The sequence below is a fragment of the Manis pentadactyla genome, chromosome 10, assembly GCF_030020395.1.
Source record: "Manis pentadactyla isolate mManPen7 chromosome 10, mManPen7.hap1, whole genome shotgun sequence".
Taxonomy (NCBI): Eukaryota; Metazoa; Chordata; class Mammalia; order Pholidota; family Manidae; genus Manis; species Manis pentadactyla.
This window is the reverse complement of record NC_080028.1, coordinates 96,265,729-96,276,428: the sequence shown is the minus strand read 5'-3', so window position 1 is coordinate 96,276,428 and position 10,700 is coordinate 96,265,729. Positions and strand designations below refer to the sequence as shown.

Sequence of the window (10,700 nt, the reverse complement as noted above, 5' to 3'; positions counted from 1 at the left end):
CTGATGTCGAGACTGGTAGCAGTGACACTCTGCCTGCTGCCCCTGGCCCTCCAGCTCCCGCCCCTTGAGACTGCCGCTGGGCAGGGTGAGTGACCCCCATCCCGCTGCCCACTCAGCCCCAGCAGCTCCTGGATCGACCCACACCCCGGGAAGGACTGCCTCCGGGAAGCACAGGCAGGGGGTCCCGCCCGCCTGGAGCTCAGCCTCATGCCCCTCACCTTCTCCCTTTCTCTTCTCCATGAGATTTGGGAGATGAGCTGGCATTTTGGAGCACCTGCAAGTTAGCTTCTCTGAACCTGTTTCCCCTCCAGAAGGAGAGTGAGACAGAAGCCCCCGGGTACAATCCCTGGCACATGACAGCTGCTCAGCTGAGGTTAGGGTCTGTACTTACCCGGTGGATGTGCCCCTCGGGTCCCTCCTCTCTTTTATCCCTACACCAAAGGCTGGGGTCTTCCTTACATAGCAAGAGACAAACGCCTTCACTCCATGCTCTGACTCCTGTCCTGGCCATTTCTGGATCACAACACCCCTGCCTTGGGCTCCGAGGCTGTCACATCCCAGAACCAGGAGAGCACCCACTGCTGCAGCTGAACAGGCACAAGATGGGGCTTCGGGAGCTCCGGGTTCTACGGCTGCTATGAAATAGCTGTTTGCTGTACGGCAACTCTGTTCATCTCTGGCCTGTTTATTCCCCTAAAGGAAGGACCTCTAGGGTTCCTCCCAACTCAGCTGCTCTGGGCTCTGTGGCTGTGGGGACCAGGCTCAGGCCAGCAGAGAGTGGCAGTGGGTCCTGGACCCTCTGCCCCTCGCTTGTCCCCAGAGAAGAGAGAGGGGGTGAAAGGCGGAAACCAAAGTGCTGGCCTCCTCCCACCTTAAGCGGGAGCGGGGTGGCCTGGGCGCAGGGGATGGGGCTTGGAGGCAGACGTGGGGGGCTCACGCAGGGCCTGGTAGATGTCATTCAAACTGCTGTGTCCTGGACTTTGTTCTGCCCTGAGCTCACAATGCAGGGAGCAGTGGGGCCCGGCCCCCTGGTCCCAGACCCTGGCCAACTCTTCTCCCAGGAGGAAATGGGTGGCAGAAGGGAAGGAAGTACACTTGGCCACAGTGCTGGGAGCTGGGCCTCCTCAGCCCAAACCCACCCACCGGAGGCAGGGCCTTTCTGGGGGCCAACGTAAGGGCTGACTGGGCAAATGCAGAGGATGGGGACAGGGAGGCTGGGGCAGGGAGGGGCAGTGGTCTGGCTTCCTCTAAAGGGCTGGCTCTTGGACCTGAACACTGTTATCACTTGGCATGGACTCCGCTGTGACGTCACCTGAAGCTGTTGTCTTACTAGGAGCAATGGCAGCCTCTTCCTGGGACTTCGTACCCCTCCCAGACTCTGAGTCACTTACAGCTGATAGTGGCATTTCAGGCGTGATGATGAGTTTCTGCCGGGAAGACCTTTCCGGCTCCCTCTCACCCCGCCACCCCTGGCCCTGCCCTCTCCTTCCTTTCTCCCTGAGTCTCCCTTCCCTCTCCCTCTCTCCCTTTCTTTTCTCCCCACTCTTGGCCTCCTCCCGCATTCTGCACGCTGTGGCTCATTGTGTCTCCAGCCTCAGTCTCCCCCTCTGTGAAATGGGGCCTTTCAGATCCCTCCTGCTCTCTGGCTTCTGCGGTCCCCTTTCTGGGCCTGGCCTTGGCTGGTCTGTAGAGTCCTGGCCAGCTTTCATGTGGCATCTGACTCTCTCATGTTCCCTCTCTGGGGAACCGAAGCCACGTCCCTCCCAGGCTACTGGGCTGGAGATGCCAGCATGGGGTTGGGGTGACCTTGAGGAAATGCCTAGAGGCTCCACCTGGCTCTTCCCAGCACATACAGCCTCTCACCTGCGCTCTGGGCCCTCCTTCCAGCACGCCCTGGTTATATTGCCTATCAACACAACACAATGTCCCATCGGCTCAGCCCAGCCCTGTCCAGCCTTGGCAAATGCCCTCTGACCTCCCACACCCAGCACTAATGAGCTCGGGCCTGGGTGCTCAGTCATCTCGCTATGGGTACTTTTTGCCTCCCTGTTCCCCAGTCTGGGGCCATTTCACCAGCCCTGTTTTTCCACCACCATCCTACTCCTACCCTCCCAAGAGAGTCTAAGGAACATACGCTCAAGTGCCTACCTGGGCTCCCTCATAGTGCTGGAGGTACAGAGTCCAAAACCATGGGGTCAGCAGGGCCGTGCCCCTCTGCCCCCTCGGCGCTGGCTTCCCATGGTTTGCTGGCAATCTCAGCATTCCTTGCCTTGTAGACTCATCGCCCCGATCTCCGTCTTCATGTTCACACAGCATTCTCCTTGCACTGGTCTCTGTGTACAAACTTCTCTTTATTCTAAGGACACCAGTCCTATTTGATCAGGGCTTCCTCTGCTCCAGCATGAGCTCATCTGGACTAGTCACATCTGCAATGACCCTATTTCCCAATGTCACATTCTGTGGTCCTGGAGCTTAGGACTTCACCATATCAATTGTAGGAGGGGGACACTATGAAACGGTGGGAGGGGGAAGGGGGAAGGGGTTAGAGCCCAGGTGTGTTTTGAAGCAATTCCTCTAGCTGTGGAGTGCAGAACTGATGGGTGTGGAGGCCCGGTAGGCAGCAGAGGGATGGGGTGGGGGCCGTGGCAGCAACGTGGGTGAGAATGGAGGACAACACCGACCCGGTGGTTCCTGGAGAAATGGAAAGAAGCAGACATGTTGCGGATATGCTCTGCAGGAAGCACCAGCTTGCCTGGCTGTTGGAGTTGACAGGGGAGGTGAGAGGAAAGAGAATTAAGGTGCCTTCTGAGGTGCTGGCTCCAAACACTGGTAGAAGGCTGCCTCTGAGCAGTGTCTAGCCAAGCAATCCGAAGTTCTGATTTGGATAAGTCTGGGGTGACCAATTAACATTACCTGACAAGGTAAAGTTGAAAATGGGAACCAGTCTGCCCTTGGGAGGCCAGAGCAAGGGGTGGGCACATAGGGAAGTTGCCAGAATGTAGATGGTGTGAAAGCCATGAACTCAGCCTTCAAAGGAGACTGGGCAGAGAAGGAAGGGGCACCCAGGGCAGAGCCCCAGGCAGGCCCGCCACAAAGGAAGCCTAGACAGACCGGCCCTGCCGGAAGTGAAGGGAAGATGGTCTTCTAGTCTTCCGAGAAGGAGAGCACATGGGCTACAAAGAGCTGCTCACTTTACCCCCCTCAGTTCTCTGGTGGTGCTGTAATAAGCACCATCAACGGGGCAACCCAAACAACAGACACTGTGGTCTCACAGTTCTGGAGACCAGCAGCCTGAAATCAAGGTGTCCGCAGGACCACGTTCCATCTGATGTCTCCAGGGGAGATTCCTTCCTTACCTTTTCTACCTTCTGGTGTTTGCTGACTAACCTTGGGGGCTGGCTGGAGAAGGCTTCGCTCTGGTCACATGACCATCTCATTGTCTTCCCTCTCTGTGTTCAAATTTCCTCCTTTCTTATGAGGACACAAGTCATAATGGATTGGGGCTCTCCTAATGACCTCATCTCAACTTGACTACCTCTGGAAAGACCCTATCTCCAAGCGAGGTCACATTCCAGGGTGGTGGGGTTAGGATTTCAACAGATCTTTTTTTTAAAATTATTACTATGCATACTTAATTCCCTGCTTGATTTTCATAAGAAAGTATCATTGATATACAACCTTATGATGGTTTCCCATACACAGCATCGTGGCTCAACATTCACTTGTATTATCAACTCCTCATCCCCTCCAGTGTCCATCAACATAGTAAGATGTTACAGAGTCATTAACTTTATTCTCCGTGCTATACTACTGTCCCTGTGACCAACCTATATTGTGATTGTGAATTACAGTGCCCCTTAATCCCCTTCTCCCTCCCCTGCCCCCCCTCCCCTTTGGTAACCACTAGTCCCTTCTCAGTGCCTATGAGTCTACTGCTATTTTGTTCTTTCTGTTTTGCTTTGTTTTTATACTTCACAAATAAGTGAAATCATTTGGTATTTGTCTTTCACTGCCTCGCTTATTTCACTGAGCATAATACCCTCTAGATCCACCCATGTTGTTGCAAATGGCAGGATTTCTTTTTCTCTTTATGGCTGAATAATATTCCATTGTGTATATGTACCACATCTTCTTTTATCTACTGATGGACACTTAGGTTGCTTCCATATCTTGGCTATTGTAAACAGTGCTACGATAAACATGAAGTGCATATGTCCTTTCGAATCAGGGATCTTGTTTTCTTCAGGTAAATTCCTAGCAGTGGAATTACTGAGTCAAATCGTATTTCTATTTTTAGTTTTTTGAGGAACCTCCATATTGCTTTCCACAACGGTTAAACCAATCTACATTCCCACCAGCAGTGTAGGAGGGTTCCCCTTTCTCCACATCCTCGCCAGCATTTGTTGTTTCTTGTCTTTTGGATGGTGGCCATCCTAACTGGTGTGATGTGATATCTCATTGTGGTTTTAATTTGCATTTCACTGCTGATTAGTGATGTGAAGCATCTTTTCATGTGCTTGTTGGCCATCTGAATTTCTTCTTTAGAGAAGTGTCTGTTTAGGCCCTCCACCCATTTTTTTAAACGGGTTATTTGTTTTTTGGGTGTTGAGGAGTATGAGTTCTTTATATATTTTGGATGCTAACCCCTTATTGGATGAATCATGTATGAATATATTCTCCCATACTATAGGGTGTCTTTTTGTTCTGCTGATGGTAGCATTTTAGCTTGATGTAGTTCCACTTGTTCATTTTTTATTTTGTTTGCCTTGCCCGAGGAAATATGTTCAGGAAAAGGTTTTTCATTTTTATATTCAAGAAATTTTTTTTGTTGCTATCATTAATTTTACTATTCACAATTACATGAACAACATTGTGGTTACTAGACTCCCCCTATTATCAAGTCCCCCCCACATACCCCATTACAGCCACTGTCCATCAGCGTAGTAAGATGCTATAGAATCACTACTTGTCTTTATACTGCCTTCCCCATGTCTCCCCCTACATTATACGTGCTAATTGTGATGCCCCCTTTTCCCCCTTATCCCTCCCTTCCCACCCATTATTCAAGAAATTTTTGCCTATGTTTTCTTCTAAGAGCTTTATGGTTTCATGACTTACATTCAAGTCTGATCCATTTCGAGTTTACTTTTGTGTATAGAGTTAGACAATAATCCAGTTTCTTTCTCTTGCATCAACATATCATTTGGGTGGAGACAGAATTTAGTCCATTACAACTGCCAGGAATCAAAAAACTACATAGCATACTAGTTGCAAAGGGTGTGGGGGACAGGCGCTGCTGTGGGCAGGTGGGGGAGCCGTGTGATCTGAGAGACTTAACAGTACAAAGTGCTCCTGCTCTTTCACCCGGCAATTTCCAGCATCAGGAATTTGCCCTATGGATGCACATATGTACCCATACAAAGTCATGTGAGGATATCTATGTTCACTCTAGGATAAGGACACACCCTGCCTGTATTGGTTCTATTGCTGCTGTGACAAAGTGCCACAAACTTAGTCACTTAAATTAACACCCTGTGATTATCTCACAGTTTCATGGGTCAGAAGTGGGGACACTGATGTGATTCAGCTGGGTTCTCTGCTCAGGATACCGTCAGGCTGGACTCCAGGGTTTTGTTTTGCTCATGTAACTATACAAGGCAGGTGTTCCTGTTTGCGGGTAGCTTCCCTTCGTGTGCTGACTCGGGGATCTGCGCTCCTATTTCCAGAGGCTCTGCTGTTCTCGTGGGCCTCACCAGCTGCCTCTGACTGGCAGAGGAATCAGGACGACGAGGGAGGTTTTACGGGCCAGGCCTGGAAGCGGCATCCCTCACTTGTGCTCATATTCCATTGGAAACACTTCCTGAACTCTGACTGCTGAATTGGGCAGGAGCACCCTTTCCCCCACCAGCACAATTACACATCGCCCCCACCCTCCCAAGACCTTACCCCCACTCCCCATCTTCTTGCTTCACCTCTACTTGGACTATGGTTTCCTGCCTCATTTCTAGGCTCTGAAGCAGGCAAGCTGGTCGAGCTGCCAGGACCCGACCCGGAGGAGAGCAGGGGAAGTCACAGAGGTCTGGAGAGAGTGAAGGACAGCCAGAGTGAGAAGGAGAGTTACCGATCCAGACACTAACTTCCTTTCACTCTTTCAGGCCTCAGTGAGGACAGGGCTGTTTGGGATGGAGGAGGGCGTGTTACTCAAGAGGACGCCTGGGGCCCCGAGTACCGGGAGCTACGGCAGAGCTATGCAGCAGGTAAGACACTGTGGCCCTGAGGTACTGGAATGGGGCACCTTGGTGCAAATGCACTGCAACAATGCTCTGCAGGCCAGCAAGGGTCCAGGATTCACAGTCCATCACTGCTTGGCTTCCACAGCCTTAAAAATATTATTCACAACTGGAAAAGAACCAGTCAGGGTCCTGAGAGGGGGTTCAAGACAACCTAACAGCCTAGAGAGAGGGTATGAGAGACAAATAAAGGACAAAAATTTTGTAGGGTCAATACAGACAGTGGATTGTGATCTCAGAATTTACTGAAAATGGCTTTATTTACAGACCACCTAAAATAACTATACCTGACATTACCCTGGAAACTCCTACAGGGAATACATTTTTAGATGATGATATGAAAGTGGTACACAGATATTGGCAGAGAATAAAATTCTCAGTAATAGTGACACCATTGTGGCAATTTCCACAGATAAAAGCACAGAACAATTATCTTCATCTGAAAGAAATACCAGTGTGAAACTTTTCAACGATGTCAGGGCAGAAACAACCAAGAAACGCAAAACTGTGACATCTACAGAGGAGACCACAACCACCTCAATATCCACACAGAGCACCAGCAGAGTGACACCTCTCCCAGTGAAGAGTGCAACAACATCACCACCCACCAAGAGCACCAGCAACGCCATACCTTCCACAGGGGACAGTGCAACGACATCACCACCCACCAAGAGCACCAGCACCGTCACACCTCCCACAGGGGACAGTACAACAACATCACCCACCAAGAGCACCAGCACCGTCACACTTCCCCCAGTGGGGAGTGCAACAACATCACCACCCACCGAGAGCACCAGCACCGTCACACCTCCCACAGGGGACAGTACAACAACATCACCCACCGAGAGCACCAGCACCATCGCACCTTCCACAGGGGACAGTGCAACAACATCACCACCCACCGAGAGCACCAGCACCGTCACACCTCCCACAGGGGAAGGTAAAACAACATCACCACCCACTGAGAGCACCAGCACCGTCACACCTCCCACAGGAGACAGTACAACAACATCACCACCCACCGAGAGCACCAGCACCGTCACACCTCCCACAGGGGACAGTACAACAACATCACCACCCACCGAGAGCACCAGCACCGTCACACCTCCCACAGGAGACAGTACAACAACATCACCACCCACCGAGAGCACCAGCACCGTCACACCTCCCACAGGGGACACTACAACAACATCACCACCCACCGAGAGCACCAGCACCGTCACACCTCCCACAGGGGACAGTACAACAACATCACCACCCACCGAGAGGACCAGCACCGTCACACCTCCCACAGGGGAAGGTACAACAACATCACCACCCACCGAGAGCACCAGCACCGTCACACCCCCCACAGGGGACAGTACAACAACATCACCACCCACCGAGAGCACCAGCACTGTCACACCACCCACAGGGGAAGGTACAACAACATCACCACCCACTGAGAGCACCAGCACCGTCACACCTCCCACAGGGGACAGTACAACAACATCACCACCCACCGAGAGCACCAGCACCGTCACACCTCCAACAGGAGACAGTACAACAACATCACCACCCACCGAGAGCACCAGCACCATCACACCTCCCACAGGGGACAGTACAACAACATCACCACCCACTGAGAGCACCAGCACCGTCACACCTCCGACAGGGGAAGGTAAAACAACATCACCACCCACCGAGAGCACCAGCACCGTCACACCTACCCCAGGGGACAGTACAACAACATCACCCACCAAGAGCACCAGCACCGTCACACTTCCCCCAGTGGGGAGTGCAACAACATCACCACCCACCGAGAGCACCAGCACCGTCACACCTCCCACAGGGGACAGTACAACAACATCACCCACCGAGAGCACCAGCACCATCGCACCTTCCACAGGGGACAGTGCAACAACATCACCACCCACCGAGAGCACCAGCACCGTCACACCTCCCACAGGGGAAGGTACAACAACATCACCACCCACTGAGAGCACCAGCACCGTCACACCTCCCACAGGAGACAGTACAACAACATCACCACCCACCGAGAGCACCAGCACCGTCACACCTCCCACAGGGGACAGTACAACAACATCACCACCCACCGAGAGCACCAGCACCGTCACACCTCCCACAGGAGACAGTACAACAACATCACCACCCACCGAGAGCACCAGCACCATCACACCTCCCACAGGGGACAGTACAACATCACCACCCACCGAGAGCACCAGCACCGTCACACCTCCAACAGGAGACAGTACAACAACATCACCACCCACCGAGAGCACCAGCACCGTCACAACTTCCACAGGGGAAAGTACAACAACATCACCACTCACCGAGAACACCAGCACCGTCACACCTCCCACAGGGGACGGTACAACAACATCACCACCCACCGAGAGCACCAGCACCGTCACACCTCCCACAGGGGACAGTACAACAACATCACCACCCACCGAGAGCACCAGCACCGTCACACCTCCCACAGGGGACAGTACAACAACATCACCACCCACCGAGAGCACCAGCACCGTCACACCTCCCACAGGGGAAGGTACAACAACATCACCACCCACCGAGAGGACCAGCACCATCACACCTCCCACAGGGGATGGTGCAACAACATCACCACCCACCGAGAGCACCAGCACCGTCACACCTCCCACAGGGGACAGTACAACAACATCACCACCCACCGAGAGCACCAGCACCATCACACCTCCCACAGGGGACGGTGCAACAACATCACCACCCACCGAGAGCACCAGCACCGTCACACCTCCAACAGGAGACAGTACAACAACATCACCACCCACCGAGAGCACCAGCACCGTCACACCTCCCACAGGGGACAGTACAACAACATCACCACCCACCGAGAGCACCAGCACCGTCACACTTCCCCCAGTGGGGAGTGCAACAACATCACCACCCACCGAGAGCACCAGCACCGTCACACCTCCCACAGGGGAAGGTACAACAACATCACCACCCACTGAGAGCACCAGCACCGTCACACCTCCCACAGGAGACAGTACAACAACATCACCACCCACCGAGAGCACCAGCACCGTCACATCTCCCACAGGAGACAGTACAACAACATCACCACCCACCGAGAGCACCAGCACCGTCACACCTCCAACAGGAGACAGTACAACAACATCACCACCCACCGAGAGCACCAGCACCGTCACACCTCCCACAGGGGACAGTACAACAACATCACCACCCACCGAGAGCACCAGCACCGTCACACCTCCCACAGGGGACAGTACAACATCATCACCACCCACCGAGAGCACCAGCACCGTCACACCTCTCACAGGGGACAGTACAACAACATCACCACCCACCGAGAGCACCAGCACCGTCACACCTCTCACAGGGGACAGTACAACAACATCACCACCCACCGAGAGCACCAGCGCCGTCACACCTCCCACAGGGGAAGGTAAAACAACATCACCACCCACTGAGAGCACCAGCACCGTCACACCTCCCACAGGAGACAGTACAACAACATCACCACCCACCGAGAGCACCAGCACCATCACACCTCCCACAGGGGACAGTACAACAACATCACCACCCACCGAGAGCACCAGCACCGTTACACCTCCCACAGGGGAAGATACAACAACATCACCACCCACCGAGAGCACCAGCACCGTCACACCTCCCACAGGAGACAGTACAACAACATCACCACCCACCGAGAGCACCAGCACCGTCACACCTCCCACAGGGGACAGTACAACAACATCACCACCCACCGAGAGCACCAGCACCGTCACACCTCCCACAGGGGAAGGTACAACAACATCACCACCCACCGAGAGCACCAGCACCGTCACACCTCCCACAGGGGAAGGTACAACAACATCACCACCCACCGAGAGCACCAGCACCGTCACACCTCCCACAGGGGACAGTACAACAACATCACCACCCACCGAGAGCACCAGCACCGTCACACCTCCCACAGGGGACAGTACAACATCACCACCCACCGAGAGCACCAGCACCATCACACCTTCCACAGGGGACAGTACAACAACATCACCACCCACCGAGAGCACCAGCACCGTGACACCTCCCACAGGGGACAGTGCAACAACATCACCACCCACCGAGAGCACCAGCACCATCACTCCTCCCACAGGGGACGGTACAACAACATCACCACCCACCGAGAGCACCAGCACCGTCACACCTCCCACAGGGGACAGTGCAACAACATCACCACCCACCGAGAGCACCAGCACCATCACTCCTCCCACAGGGGACGGTACAACAACATCACCACCCACTGAGACCACCAGCACCATCACTCCTCCCACAGGGGACAGTACAACAACATCACCACCCACCGAGAGCACCAGCACCGTCACACCTCCCACAGGGGACAGT

The 10,700-nt window shown here is 53.7% G+C and overlaps 1 long non-coding RNA gene across 1 annotated transcript; it reads left to right on the top strand.

Annotated features, from left to right (window-relative positions):
* LOC130685152 (uncharacterized) lies at nt 1-6,785 on the top strand. The gene is made up of 3 exons (XR_008999529.1): nt 1-85; nt 6,156-6,257; nt 6,703-6,785. It is a non-coding gene; the product is annotated as an uncharacterized LOC130685152 (long non-coding RNA).
* Nucleotides 6,786-10,700: the final 3,915 nt, after the last annotated feature.